This window comes from Lethenteron reissneri, chromosome 53 (genome assembly GCF_015708825.2).
Source record: "Lethenteron reissneri isolate LAM-NWPU_2019-01 chromosome 53, ASM1570882v1, whole genome shotgun sequence".
Taxonomy (NCBI): Eukaryota; Metazoa; Chordata; class Hyperoartia; order Petromyzontiformes; family Petromyzontidae; genus Lethenteron; species Lethenteron reissneri.
The window spans coordinates 7,325,747-7,341,952 of NC_083831.1; the positions used below are offsets into that span (position 1 = coordinate 7,325,747).

The following is a 16,206-nucleotide window of genomic DNA, read 5'->3' on the forward strand; positions in this document are numbered from 1 at the left end:
TTTCATATATACCTCATGTGACTCTCCCTTGCCAGTATAAAAATATAAGAATTGGTTTTACCGTTTTTGGTAATAAAACAGTTGTGTTAAGATGTTAAAACACCAAACTGAAACCTTTTGCAAGGAATACTATCTGCATTAATCACATATTCTTGTGGTGAGCAAAAGGTGAAACCTTTTTCTTGTATTTTGATACTGGCAAGGGAGGTCCCATGGTGTAGCTGCTCTCCTTCGAGCTCTCAATGTCCTCACGGTGGCATTGTCTTTGTGCTGTTCCCCTTTTGGCGTCCTCTGGTCTAACACTGTTTTAGACTCGGCTCTAACGAACACATTCCTGCGGAGGGAGTTGGTAGAAACGTTGGGTTGCTCGGTCAATGGCCAGGGTCAACGGCGGCGTGGTGTATTCCGCAAATATGCCCGACTGTGAGGGCGGGCACAAGCCAGCGTGAGCAGGTTAAACGTTGAGTTTTATAAGGGCACCACGGGGTGACCAGCCCCTCCCCACCCAGCCCCACCCCTCCCACCCCCCACCCAGCCCCTCCGTCCCCACCCAGCCCTTCTCCACCCTCTCCACCCAGCCCCTACCCATACCTCCACTCCGTCCCCAGCCCCACTCTCCCCACCCAGCCCCACCCTCCCCACCCAGCCCCTCCCTGCACGACGGACACAATAATCTCCTGTGGGCTGGTGTAACCAGGAAGTTCCTACCAGTAAAACTGTCTGATGTGGACCTATCAGTTTCAAATACGATGCATATGCTATCAGAGCATTTATTTAGTTTGCATGCTCGCCACAAGTATATGTGCTTAATGCAAACATGATTCCTTGCAAAAGGTTTCAGTTTGGTGTTTTAACATCTTAACACCTGTTTTATTGACAGAAGAGGTAAAACGTATTCTTATATTCATATATGCCATTGACAAATAGACAAAAAACTTTTTTTTGCACCAGTTAAGACACGTTGACATTGTTTTCCCAATTTTGAGGACCAAAATTTGGATTTATGTGCCAGACTGTGAACACGTTTCATGCTTGGCACAATCAGTTTTCTCAATTGTGATCATTATAATTCCTGGGCTGTGTGATCTACCCTGTAATTTGTGAAAAAAACTCTAATTTCATGGAAACATACAATTATACATCGTTGCAAACAAATTAGCACAATACCGCATTTGAGCATTTATCTGTAAATTCAATTACTATTTGTAACCGCAATCTGCTACATGCTACGGAGTAGTATTGCACAAGATACATTTATTTTACTGATACTTTAATTATCAAAACGTGTGACTACAGTTTTACTGTTTCCTGTTGAAATAAATGTGTAGTGAAAAAAAAAACCTTATGTTAGTGTTGAGAAATTTATAATGTTCTGTAATATCCACCTATGGGGTTTTTTGTTTAACAAAAATGAGCTGGTTTGGATTATTTGGTGTCATAATTGGGTGTTTCCAAGTATAATTACAGGAACGTGATGTATATACAAATTAGAACTTTATACACAACATCTGTACCCAGTTGGTAAACATATAATTCTATGTCTGCAGCGTGTACATACATGCACAATTTTCGACTAAATTTATCATTGTAAAGGTCATTATAGAATCAGTTATAGGTCATCAATCAAACATTCTGCCTCATTGTCCTTAATATTTTTGTCTAGCAAATGAATCAACTTCAGAGTGCACCATTACTGATTTAGTGGCTTTTTTGAACAAAAAAAATACACGTGCAGCTCTGAAGGAAAACAAATCCCATGTATTTTTTTGGTTCAAAACAGATGTCCAAAACTCGACACAATGGATACATTGTTACGTTTATGTCGATCACAGTCGGTCGACAGTAACCTACAAAATCACTTTGACCTGCACCAATACAGATCCATAATTACATTTGTGCATTTTTTGGGCTTGCGAGACGATGGCTGAGCATCGTCAATTATAAATAACGAGACGGCTGTGTTGTTCCTGCTCGTCCGATTTAGGAAGGTAAGATGCAGACGCAGGGAGAAGGCGAAATAAGGAACGGCTGCTAAATTAAAATGTGTGCGCCACACATCCCTGGCGTTTTGTGTAGACACGCAGCCAGGTGTGCACGTGTGAGTGTGTGACTGTGTGTGTGACTGTGTGTGACTGTGTGTGTGTGAGTTTGTGAGTGTGTGTGACTGTGTGAGTGTGAGAGTGTGTGTGTCGGTGTGTGTGTGAGTGAGTGTGTTAGTGTGTCAGTGTTTGAGTGTGTGAGTGTGTGTGTGCGCGTATGTGCGTGTGTGAGTGAGTGTGTGAGTTTGAGTGCGTGAGTGCGTGAGTGAGTGTGTGAGTGAGTGTGTGAGTGTGTGCGTGTGAGTGTGCGAGTGCGTGGTGTTGGTCACCCACCCCCTCGTGTGCCGTGCCGGCCTTCATAGGTGCTGCTACTCGCTAACAGCACTTGCCCCAACAGTCTGTTAAGGCTATACGGGGGATCTTTGTCTTTGTGTCGCTAAACAGATGTTAAAAAATAGGCTGGCCATCAGCCTTGTAAATAGTAGACGCATTCCTTGAATTGTTTGTGTAACAAGGCCGGGCATGTTCTGCAATCACCTTATTATTGTTGTTTGATTTATTACAATACAGGACAGTTATGTATTTTACATTGCAATTCTATGTCAACGTGCGCAGCCTGTCAGAAAGATGGAAACTGTAGTCTGCAGCTTGCAGTATTTGCATTGCATTATGAGGCATTCATTTTAACCGATTTGCTTCAATAATTATCAGCGAAGCCGAGAAATCAGCTAAATATTGTCATCGAATACCTTTTTGCAGTCGATTACTCAGGCCTCTTAAACAATTGGGGGCCATCATCACCCCCTACAAACTACGCCCAGCATTGTGATTATACTGGTAGGAACCTCCTGGTTACACTAGCCCACAGGGGATTATTGTTTCCGTCCGTCCGTCGTGTAGGGAGGGGCTGGGTGGGGAGGGAGGGGCTGGGTGGGGAGGGTGGGGAGGAGCTGGGTGGAGGGGCTGGGTGGGGGGTGCGATGGGAGGGGCTGAGTGGGGGGGTGGGAGGGGTGGGGCTGGGTGGAGAGGGGAGGGTGGGGCTGGGTGGGGAGGGAGGGGTGGGGCTGGGTGGAGAGGGGAGGTTGGGGCTGGGTGGGGGGGGGCTGGGTGGGGAGGGGAGGGTGGGGAGGGGCTGGGTGGGACTGGGTGGGAGGGGTGGGGCTGGGTGGGGAGGGGCTGGTCACCCGGTGGTGCCCTTATAAAACTCAACGTTTAACCTACTCACGCCGGCTTGTGCCCGCCCTCACAGTCGGGTATATTTGCGGAATACACCACGCCGCCCTTGACCCTGGCCATTGACCGAGCAACCCAACGTGCCTACCAGCTCCCTCCGCAGGAATGTGTTACCACAAAGCCTCACCCGTCACCTTCCATCAAGCTGCACTCGTTGTTATCCGATTAGTATAACCACGTTAGGAGTGTATCGCTGCAATGTCTCTTGTGTGTTTTTGGATCGGGCATTGCCTCGTTATATCGACGCAATTGTCTGCTGGCTTGACCACCTGAATGTGAACTTGTAGTTGTAGCTCTGCGTGTACATGAACTAGAGGAGACGAGTTGAACACATTCCTCCTGCGGAGGGAGCTGGTAGGAACGTTGGGTTGCTCGGTCAATGGCCTGCAGGGTCAACGGCGGCGTGGTGTATTCCGAAAATATGCCCGACTGTGAGGGCGGGCACAAGCCAGCGTGAGTAGGTGAAACGTTGAGTTTTATAAGGGCACCACGGGGTGACCAGCCCCTCCCCACCCAGCCCTACCCTCCCCCCACCCAGCCCCACCCTTTCCACCCAGCCCCTCCCCACCCTCCCCACCCAGCCCCTCCCCATCCTCCCCACCTATCCCCTCCCCACCCAGCCTCTCCCTCCCCACCCAGCCCCTCCCTGCACGACGGACGGACGGACACAATAATCCCCTGTGGGCTGGTGTAACCAGGAGGTTCCTACCAGTAATAACGGGTTACTTCATTACTCATCTCATCCCTTAAAATGTTACCCCGAGCGTTCGTGCCAAGTGCTTGGCTGTGGACGGTGCCAGTTGAAGGCTTGGGTACATGCAGGAGACGTTTTCTCCAGAAGTTCATTAGCCTCGGAGGGCTCTAAGAAAGGTTAAGTTATGATAATTGGTTCTTTGCCCTTCTATCTGGCAACAAAACTGACACCTTTTTGCAAGGAGTCATGTTTGCATAGACCGCAATACCTGCAGTCATAATACAAACAAAAGAACATAACTCTGATAATGTGCACTGTCCTTGAAGTTGATTGGTCCACACCCGAGACAGCTTTCCTTCGAGCCTAGTCTCATATGGGTTGGACCAGATGACGCCAAAAGGCGCACAACTCAAGGACAATGCACCATCAGAGTATGAGAGCTCGGGGCAAGCATCTACACTATGGGGACCTCATTTGCCAGTAAAAATATGATAATTGGTTCTTTACCCTTCTATCTGGCAACAAAACTGACACCTTTTTGCAAGGAGTCATGTTTGCATAGACCGCAATACCTGCAGTCATAATACAAACAAAAGAACATAACTCTGATAATGTGCACTGTCCTTGAAGTTGATTGGTCCACACCCGAGACAGCTTTCCTTCGAGCCTAGTCTCATATGGGTTGGACCAGATGACGCCAAAAGGCGCACAACTCAAGGACAATGCACCATCAGAGTATGAGAGCTCGGGGCAAGCATCTACACTATGGGGACCTCATTTGCCAGTAAAAATATGATAATTGGTTCTTTACCCATATGAGACTAGGCTCGAAGGAAAGCTGTCTCGGGTGTGGACCAATCAACTTCAAGGACAGTGCACATTATCAGAGTTATGTTATGTTCTTTTGTTTGTATTATGACTGCAGGTATTGCGGTCTATGCAAACATGACTCCTTGCAAAAAGGTGTCAGTTTTGTTGCCAGATAGAAGGGTAGCTGGTAGGAACGTTGGGTTGCTCGGTCAATGGCCAGGGTCAACGGCGGCGTGGTGTATTCCGCAAATATGGCCGACTGTGAGGGTGGGCACAAGCCGGCGTGAGTAGGTTAAACGTTGAGTTTTACAAGGGCACCACGGGGTGACCAGCCCCACCCCACCCAGCCCCACCCCTCCCACGCCCCACCCTTCCCACCCAGCCCCTCCCCACCCTCCCCACCCAGCCCCTCCCTAACCTCCCCACCCAGCCCCTCCCCTCCCCACTCAGCCCCACCCTACCCTCCCCACCCAGCCCCTCCCCACCCAGCCCCTCCCTGCACGACGGACACAATAATCCCCTGTGGGCTGGTGTAACCAGGAGGTTCCTACCAGTATAATTGTTTTTATTATTATGATCAAGGTTGTGCATTCGTTGCTTACTCTGCGTGAGAAATACATTTTGCAGAAAAAAAAACATGTCGCCTATAAAATAACAGGGGGGCTGCCGCACGCTTTTTTGCGAGAAAATAAGCAAGGTGCATTCAGATGATCGGAGCCACCGCAGTACAAAGACATTCAATAAAATAGCTCTGTTTTGTGGTCGGCTGTGTTTTCTTGACCGTAATACAATCTCCCCAAATGCAAAATGATGAGCACGGTGATGCCTCTGTCACTCCTTGTGTTGTCCCATTGATTTTTATTCGTCATTTGCTTATAGCCATCTGGGCTTTTCTTTTTTGCTGCCTCGAAATGGTGCTTGGGGATTAATGTTTTGCTGGTACGCTCGATACACAGACCCCTACATTCACAGTAAAATGCAATTTCCCTACCCATTTCACATTTATTTTACAACTTTTGTGTTTTTCTTTACCATTTACGTGTGTGTCTGTGTATTTATACTTTATATTCTTATAGATTAGGGCAGCGGGTTCCAATTAAGGCCGCTTTGAATATTTTATCTGCATTTCACATGTTAGTATGCGGAGTTAAACACAACGCAAAGCTGTTTATGACCTATCGTTACGTGGCTAGCTGTAATAATAACGACAGCATTGCTACAGGCGAACATCAGTTATGTGAATATGTATACCAACCGTTCGCAAATACAACTTGAGTATTTCACTTTTTACAAAACTCATGAGATAATGTTGTGGAGCATTGTGGGCAAGCAACCAAAGGAATAGATCCACGCTCGGAGATGCGTGCACGGAATTAATTGGTGAAACCAAAAGAAGAACACATGGTTAGAGACCATACGGAGATTTAATGACATAATTAAAACTTATGAAAAGCACACAAAATGATTTTGTGATGCTGCTGCATTGGCAGTGCCATCACAGAAAACAACAACAAAACTTAACATATTCGCAATAACGCTGTGGCCTTAAAAAAAAACATAGGCTACGGGTCTTCTTCATAGCACATGGAGAGAGAGGTCAAAGAGATAGAGTGGATGATAAAAACAATTTGAGTGAATAATAATTATGAAAAGTAAGCGGGCTTGGTCAGGACATGTAACTCCAAGTGCTCTCTAAAGCTGTCTCGAGCAGAGGTCCTCTACAGAGGTCGCAATCGGGTACCCGATACCCGATACCCGGCTACCCGTACCCGGTCGGGTACGGGTACCCGTTTGCGACCCTGGTGCGGCCGGGTACGGGTACGGGTAGGCTGTGAGTCACTGGTGAGTAACCGTTTGTCACTCATTTTGGGTAGGGTACGGGCACCCGTATCCGTACGGGTACGGGTACCCATTTGCGACCCTGGTGCGGCCGGGTATGGGTACGGGTAAGGAATCAAAACCCGTTTGCGACCTCTGGCACTCCTCCACCAGCTAGTGGCAGAAGCAAAGGAATTGCAGAGCTTCACCTCGACCTGACCATTCGCACAATTAAAAATAGTTTTTTTGCCTTTATTTAAACAATGTCTCTGCGTCTCCTTGTGGTAAAATTTCAGCAAATTTGGTCTCGTTCCAACAGATAACTTTCCAGGGAGTCATTACGAACCCCATTTTCTGTGCAAAGTTCTGGGAAAAGAAACCACACAAAAGACCCCATGACCTATCCACCTTAAATATCCCTCTCAGATCTCTTGAACTTAATTACTTTTACAGGCTTTAAGTCAAACTCCAAATATGGATTATTCCTTTTTTAAATGTGCACTGTTAAAGATATTAGTCCTCGTACTGCACTGATAGGAGAAGTTTTACTCTCAAGTTTGTAAAAAAAAAAACATTCGTGTATAACTATATTATACGCAAATTAATCATTCAAAAGGTCTCGTTTTAATTAGAAAGACATACATGCACTAACACATTTGACCTGTCTTTTGACTCCGCAAACATCTGAACATTTTTGCATAACACTTTAATGAGTACTTTGGTCAGAGGAGCCCTGATGGGTACTGTCAATGCCTTTTTATCGGTCCGGCAGCCACTTTTATTGCGGTACCCTTTTCAGGCTGATAATAATTGCCGTTGATTCAGTGCGGCAATTATTTGATAAAACATTTTTGTTACAATTAAAGCTTAATGGAGCGCCAGGAACTTTTTTTTTAGGAGGGACCTGCTTCGATTTCTTTCAAGTGGCAAAACATAAGAGCCACACTGAGAATTCCACGCAGATCAGTCGTGTAATCAGCGCCACTTGTTTTTACCGTGTGCTTCAATCAGACCATGCGTTTCTTATCTCGGCATGATCCTCCAATTCTGGATTAAAGTGTTCGGTTTATTAAAAGCTTGGTTGGTGTCACTGGGTTTGTAACGATTAGCTAACTGGTGGGGGGCAGGAGGGGCATAGGAGTGTCAATAAAAAACATTCTGATAGCAGCATATTTCAATGAATTTAAGATTTTAAATGGCAAAACGTATTTAAGAAAATGACTTACATTTCCCACTTGGTTTAACATTTTGTAAACTTTTAATGGTTAGTTTAAACTGTTACGGGTTTTTTTTTAACAAAGAAAAATGGAAGAAAATATTATTTTAGAACAAAGACCCAACTCAGTCCTTGACCTCTTCATAAAAAAATAGTTTTTTTTTCCCCTCCACACCTTTTGGCGATGATATTCAATGAGCAATTACCGTGTGAAACTCGTAACCTTCACCACGAACGACAAGCCAATGCCAGTGTACAGCAACAACAGCAACAACCGCCATTCGCCACTAAGTGGCGGTGACGTCCCCACGACGCTTGTGCCAGGCCATGTGCACCTTGAGGCCACGTGAAGTGTCGAACGCCCGCTGGCCGGAGGTCACGGGGCAGACCCAGGTGCCACGGGTCGACTGACTGAGATGACTGCAACACGCAAACACACACGCGCTTGTCAAAGGTCCCCACCAATGATTGTTTTATTTTTGACTGACCAGTGCAAAAAAGAAACCAATCGGGCCCCTAAGGGCATAACTTAACATTCTCACCCTGGCTCAGCGGAGAGCTCCTTACCGGCCTCAAACACAACATTTGTTCATTTGTTCGTTTATCAATCCACTTGTCCTTGTGAGGGTCGAGGCGGCAGCATGTTGAGTAGCAGCGGTCTTCACCTCCCTTTCCCTGGCGACGGACTCTAGCATTACATTACTATACACTACACTATATACTACACTATACACTACTATACATTAATATACACTACTACACTATACACTACACTATACACTACACTATATACTACACTATACACTACTACACTATACACTACTATACATTACTATACACTACACTATATACTACACTATACACTACTATACATTAATATACACTACTACACTATACACTACACTATACACTACACTATATACTACATTATACACTACTACACTATACACTACTATACATTAATATACACTACACTATATACTACACTATACACTACTATACATTAATATACACTACTACACTATACACTACACTATACACTACAGCAGCATGTTGAGTAGTGGCGGTCCTCACCTCCATTTCCCTGGCGACACTCTAGCATTACATTACACTACACTATATACTACACTATACACTGCTATACATTAATATACACTACTAGACTATACACTACTACACTATACACTTTCCACTACTACCCATTAATATACACTACTACACTGTACACTACACTATACACTACTACACTCTACACTACTATACACTACACTACTATAAACTACACTCTACACTATTATACACAGCTCCTAGCTCTTCCTGGGGCAATTCCCAGGCGTTCGCAGGCCAGCCGAGCGACATCGTCCCACCACCAGCAGCGTGTCCTGGACCCCGTAGAGTTCCAGGGGAAGTCGACCAGGTGCCCGAACCACACGACATTTGGCGGATGGATAATGCATTTTGATTCAATGCATTGTGCGTCGATTCAATGCATTGTGAACCAACTCGATATTTAACCACCGGTTGCAATCATCAATTGCGGCTGACATCCGCCCTCCACGCACGCGTGTTCTCGTCGGCAATGCATGTTGCATTTATACTTGTAGGAACAATGTTCCACACTCCCCACCAGGGATTATTTGTCTGTCTGACTGTCTGTCGTGCATACATATATATAATATAAACAGCTCTTTGATTGGTGGAGACCTACTGCCGGGTATGGAGAGGGGAGGTTCCTAAGGGAGAGGGGGGTCAGCGGAGGGGCTTGAGGGAAGGGGGGAGTCAGGAGAGGGGCCTGAGGGAGGGGGGGGGGCCGATAGTGAAGGGGGCTGGCTACCTGGCTGGCTGCCTGGCTACCTCAAGTCAAGTGATCTTGTACACAGGTAGGAACAACAGGTTCCACACTGCCCACCAGGGATTATTTGTCTGTCGTGCATCTTCGTCTGTCGTGCACGAATGTGCTGTCCAACCAAGTTCCTCCCTGCCCACTCCGAAGGAACGTGTTTTGTTGAGGTGCGAGGGGAGTTTGCGATCGTTACAATTCGTACGCCGCGGTTTTTCCCATTTCCAAACCAACGCAGGACGTGAGCTGGAGCAAAAACAAAACTGAGTTGGATCAGCAAGGGTGAAACATGACAATGATTCGTCAATGTTAACATCGATACGTCCAATTGCGTGCGTGAATATCGATGGGTGTTTGTTTTATTTACGTTTCTAGCAGAGCAGTGGGTTCACCAATTCACCACCGCAATTTTCAAAATAATTGAATGGCAGCAAATTCAGCGAATGTCTGTCTGCGCAGGGAAGAAATTGTTCCACCTCTATGGGTTCGTCGTAAAAAATGTAACAAAATCGCATTCTCTATCATCACCATTTTATGGGGGGAGTCAGGCCACTCAACATTGCGATGCATTCCAGTGCACGCGAAGCTTAATGGACATTTTAACATGAGATTACGATTTAAGTACAGTTGTTCGATCATTAAGCTGTGTTTAAAATGCAAGTAAAAACAAACCAGCGGGTCATTATCTTTATTGAGCACGGATATAGTTATTGCACATTTTGATGTAACCAGGCAGTAGCAACAGCAATAAAATGGTTTGTGCAAAATGTTAATTCTGTGCTTTGAAATTGTGGGTGCCACCTTAGTTAGCGATGTAATTTAAACGTGATGGCAGTACAGTGCAATGGTGATAACGGGGAAATAATATCATTGCCTCATTTATTTCCTTCATTAGACTGATGCATTCATGTGGTGGGGGTTTTTTTTTACTTAATGGTGAAATGAGTAATCAATTTCGATTGAAAGCATTCGTGACTGCAGGGATTCATCTTCTTGGTTCTTTCGGTAAAGTCACGTAGAATGGAAATAATAAAGTAATAAAAATAAAACATAATAAAATAATTCTCACGACGTTTCGGCCACAACGCAATCAGCCATCCTCAGGTGGAAAGCAGGTCTGTCGAGTAGACAAACCTGTTCTTCACCTGAGAGATAGACCTGCTCTCCACCTGAGGACGGCTGCTTGCGTTGTGGCCGAAACGTCGTGAGAATTATTTTATTATGTTTTATTTTTATTATTTTATTATTTCCATTATACGTGACGACTTTACCGAAAGAACCAAGCAGATGAGTAATTAAGGTATAGATTTGGGTTTTAGGCTTGTCACAATCTCTCTCTTTTTGTCCTCTCCCTCAGGATTCATGGTGTGAAGATGCGAATTTGTCGAGCCATCGTTGGCAAAGAATAGGTGAAAATTGTCACGGCCGCTTTTTATTTACACGTTCTGTAACAAAAAAAATTAAATTATGACACCCCCCCCCCCCCTCTGTTAAAATGCTGGCTTACAGAAGCGGTGGCTTAGAGGCGGGGGACACGTGGCCACCACAACAGGTGGACAAAACGCACGACATGTATTTTAAACGGTTATGATTGATGTCAAATCACATCTCGCAACACGTGCGGCAAAAAAAAATAAATCCAATCAAGCGGAAGTAACTTCGTCGAGGAATTCCACACCGACAGCATCGGAGCCTACATTACGCACGCGTGAAGGTGTTGGCCGCGATGTTGGCCATACTACGATATGAGGGCCCACGATAAAATACTCTTTGGTTCTCTCGGTAAAGTCACGTAGATAGGAAATTAATAGACCACCACGACGTTTCGATCGCAACACAAGCAACCGTCATCAGGTGAAACTAACACATCAGGAGAACTGCTGACGTAGGAGAGAGAGAGAGTTTATAGAAATTTCGATTTAAAGCTTTCGTGACTGCAGTCGGCCATATTTGCGGAATACACCACGCCGCCGTTGACCCTGGCCATTGACCGAGCAACCCAACGTTCCTACCAGCTCCCTCCGCAGGAATGTGTTCCACAACTGGCTCAGAGTTTGTTAAACAAGGAACGAGGGCCGGCCTCGATCTTCCATCGAGCGTGAAATGGCTTTCTCAAAATGTCACCGAAGTGACTACCGCTCCGCATTTTATTCCTTTTTAAAGTATTCTAAAGAGCAAGCACGATCATTAAAGTGTTAAACGAACGCTTGTTCGTTATAGGAACGCGAACACGCGATAATTGTCATAGCATGAGTATTTATAGCGTATCGTAAAAAGCGATGTTGCGTCAACAATGCTGTACACGAATGTAACGTCAATCAGAAGTTAGTGGTGTGCCTTTTAGATGTTGTCATTCTGCACGTGTGTCAGCTGTTGCAAGTTCTTGGCACTTCTACAGTGGAGGGGTGGCTTCTTGGCTCCGTAGTGCTCCTTGGATATCGGAATACAGCGTTGCTTTCAATTAAAGATTATTCTATCGTGTGCTCCCTTAAAAATCAATTGTTATCATAAAATGCGTCTCCTTCCCATACACCCATTTTTGCTCAACGTAAAAAAAACACATTAATTTTACTCTCAGAAGGCTGTGTAGCAGATGGAATGTGTAAAAAATATATAGTTTTATTGTTTGATGTGTAGGATGAGATATGGGAAGGCAGTGTTTCATCTGCTTTTTAAAATATTTAACTATAACGACGCTAATGATTGTATCGTGTGACTCATTTTCACCTCTCCCCTCTCATCTCACTCTACTCCCCTCCACGCACCCTCCTGCCTCTCCCCTCTCATCTGACTCCACTCCCCTCCAGTACTCTCCTGCCCCTCCCCTCTCATCTCACTCTACTCCCCTCCACGCACTCTCCTACCTCTCCCCTCTCATCTCACTCTGCTCCCCTCCCCGCACTCTCCTGCCTCTCCCCTCTCATCTCACTCTACTCCCCTCCACGCACTCTCCTGCCTCTCTCCTCTCATCTCGATCCACTCCCCTCCACGCACTCTCCTACCTCTCTCATCTCACTCTACTCCCCTCCACGCACTCTCTTGCCTCTACCCTCTCATCTCACTCTACTCCCCTCCACGCTCTCTCCTGCCTCTTTGCTCTCATCTCGATCCACTCCCCTCCACGTATTCTCCAACCTCTCTCATATCACTCTACTTTCCTCCACTCACTCTCCTACCTATCCCCTCTCATCTCACTCTACTCCCCTCTACGCACTCTCTTATCTCTCTCCTCTCATCCCACTCTGCTCCCCTCCACGCACTCTCCTGCCTCTCCGCTCTCATCTCACTCTACTCCCCTCCACGCACTCTCCTACCTCTCCCCTCTCATCTCACTCTACTCCCCTCAACGCACTCTCCTACCTCTCCCCTCTCATCTCACTCTACTCCCCTCCACGCACTCTCCTACCTCTCCCCTCTCGTCTCACTCTACTCCCCTCCACGCACTCTCCTACCTCTCCCCTGTCATCCCACTCTACTCCACTCCACGCACTCTCCTGCCTCTCCCCTCTCATCTCACTCCACTCCCCTCCACGCACTCTCCCGCCTCTCCCCTCTCATCTCACTCTACTCCCCTCCACGCACTCTCCTACCTCTCCCCTCTCATCTCACTCTACTCCCCTCCACGCACTCTCCTGCCTCTCCCCTCTCATCTCACTCTACTCCCCTCCACGCACTCTCCTGCCTCTCCCGTCTCATCTCAATCTACTCCCTTCCACGCACTCTCCTACCTCTCTCCTCTCATCTCACTCTACTCCCCTCCACGCACTCTCCTGCCTCTCCCCTCTCATCTCACTCTATTCCCCTCCACGCACTCTCCTGCCTCTCTCCTCTCATCTCACGCTACTCCCCTCCAATCACTCTCTACTCGAGGAAACTCTAATGCCCTCTGCCGATGACTGACAGCCTCTCTCGACGAAATAAACATGCTCGCTGTTCTTTACACAGCCTTTTGAGATGCATTTGCAGTCAGATGCTGCTGTATAAATCCAAATGGCATGTTGTGCACGCAACGCAGCGAAAAGAGAATTGGGCTCTTACACGCACGATGCAATGCATTTATCGCGAGCTTAGGAATTGGCGATTCGATGCATTACAATTTATGAAATGATTAACTTTCATTATTACTGCCATGTATATAACAAACATGCCAGTTAACCACACTGCCATTGCTGGTTGCATAGCTGTCAACCCATACGGTTTACCTCGTATTCTTGTACAGGGAAATTGAGTTTTCAGGTCCATACGGTGTGCATCCGTTTCAATACGGGCAAAACAAATGTGTCTATTTGTTTGTGTTTCTCCCTTGTGATGTGACTTTGTAGGATGAACGTTGAGATTTGCGAGGGCAAAGTGGTGACCAGTAAGATCTGAGTTGGTCTGTAACAAGGTAGGGCACTGATAAGGGGTTGACAGCCATGTAGTTGGTGATGGCAGGGCATGAGCGTTGAAGAACAACACACACATGGATTTCACGGCACAAACCTCTGCCAGTAACCACGGAGTCTCTAGCACGGAGTTTCCAGCGCGAGGTGACGGTTCAACGCAGTATGGACGGGACAAAACAGTGAGTCTGGTGGGGCGTGGGTGGATGGTATCAGCGAGAGAAGTTCAAGGGTAATAGTAACCAGGGTAGCAGCGACAGAAGATTGATCGGGAGACGACTGACCGCCGTTGAGAGCGAGTGACCGGAGCGAATTTTTTTGGTGAAGTTTGTCAGCGCACAGTAATCACACAGTAGCAGTAGTGAGCGAGCGACTGCAGCCCCAATCGGTGAGTGAGCGAGTGAGCCCGAGCCCAGACTAACCGTGCTCACACCCCCATCACACTTAGGAGCAGTATTGGGGCCAATTGCAGCAGCAGTGCACTTGATTCTGAGCTCCGCAAATGCATTTTCACATCCATAATTATGGCCATCAGCTGGAAGGAAGCTCTATTTGCTCCGGGCAAACCTTTCATTTTTACCTTTATCATAAAAAAGGAAACATGAAAAAGAAAGGTCATTAAATTGCGTTAAGCCTCGAGACTAAACTGTAATATACGTGCGCATTTTTTTCGTTCTGAATTTATACAACTCTAAATCGGCGGATCTCAGCCCGTGGGAGCACGCGAAAGCCTTTCAAGGGGGTGGTGGTGGTGGAGGGTGGGTACAGACGGCGGCATTGATACCGTGCAGGATCATTTTTTTCGTGAAGGCTCACGGGAGATAATAACATCGTCAAGTTGCGGCGGCAAAGCACAATAATACACAACCTTGGGTGGGGGGGGGGGGCGGTCGAGGGGGGGAGGGGCTGTGGGGGAGGGGGGGGGGGCTGTGGGGGAGGGGGTGGGGGCCACCATTGTCCTGTTGACCTGATGACCATGGGTCACGAGGCTTTAAATTTTGACTCCTCGTTTCACCAACAACTTCGCTGCGCACCGATAAGTTGGTGAAACATTTCCGTCATCGGCCACGATCTATCCACTGCTGGATGAAGGCCTGCCCAAGCCGTCGCCGCCGTTCGCGATTGTCCATTGCAACGAATGGTCGAGCACGTGCACGCGAGCTGATTCCATCGCTCCATCTCCCCCGGTGGACAAATTCTCGGAACGCCTTCTCTGTAACTTGTTGTACGCCGCCAAGTCACTGGCAATATATTTTTTTTATAACGTTTATTTTTTGTTGATAATTATAAAAACACCAGTTGGGGCAGTTGTGGCCCCGCAATAAACACAATTTGCCCCCCCCCCCACCCCGCTGCCACAATGCAAATGGCCAGCGCGCTGGACTTGCGATCCAAGGCTGGCGGCATCGGGTTTTATTCCATCGGGTTTTTCATGGTTTTAATAAAAAAAAACGATCGTCTCAGATGGCCAAAAATCCGGTTTTATTGCCTGTTAATCCCTATAATTATAGTCCCCCGCCAAAGAGAAGACACACAACACGTTCCGCTATAAGATGATGGTGGGACGCCGATGGAGTCTTGGCTGTCCGATGGCAGCGAGTGGACCCGAAGCTGCAAAAAACGCCGTGGAGTTGTCGAGCGTCGCCACGTCCAGCGCCGCGTCCGAGAGGAACTTCTCCACCACCACGGCCTTCGTTCACTCCGAGATGAGCAGGAGGAGCAGCCGCCCGAGCGTGGAGTCGGCGGAGAAGGTCGTCGTCTTTAAAACCATGTTTTTTTTCCGCCAAAATCGGAGTTGACTAAAAATGTAAAACCTATAATCCGATAAAATTTGCACGAAAAAAAAATCGGGTTTTTTCCACCCTTGTTGCGATCCCAATGCTCGTCGGTTTATATTCTTGGTTCTTTCGGTAAAGTCACGTAGAAGGGAAATAATGAAATAATAAAAATATAAAACAATAAAAATTGTCATGACGTTTCGACTGCAACGCAAGCAATCATCATCAGGTATGAAATCCACAGCAAGAAATTTAATTATTTTATCATTTCCCTTCTACGTGACTTTACCGAAAGAACCAAAAATGTGAATCCCTGCAGTCACGAAAGCTTTAAATCAAAATTTGGTCGTCGGTTTGATTTGATCTCCCGGCGTGGCAGCTCCCACCGATGTGGCC

The 16,206-nt window shown here is 46.7% G+C and overlaps 1 long non-coding RNA gene across 1 annotated transcript in view; it reads left to right on the forward strand.

The window, feature by feature from the left end:
• The window catches only part of LOC133356377 (uncharacterized), a 28,979-nt gene extending 14,761 nt beyond the window's left edge, over positions 1-14,218 (forward strand). The window contains exons 2-3 of the long non-coding RNA XR_009756845.1: positions 11,008-11,059; positions 13,973-14,218. This is a non-coding gene — a long non-coding RNA (uncharacterized LOC133356377). The remainder of the gene's footprint in view (positions 1-11,007; positions 11,060-13,972) is intronic.
• The last annotated feature ends 1,988 nt before the right edge of the window (positions 14,219-16,206 follow it).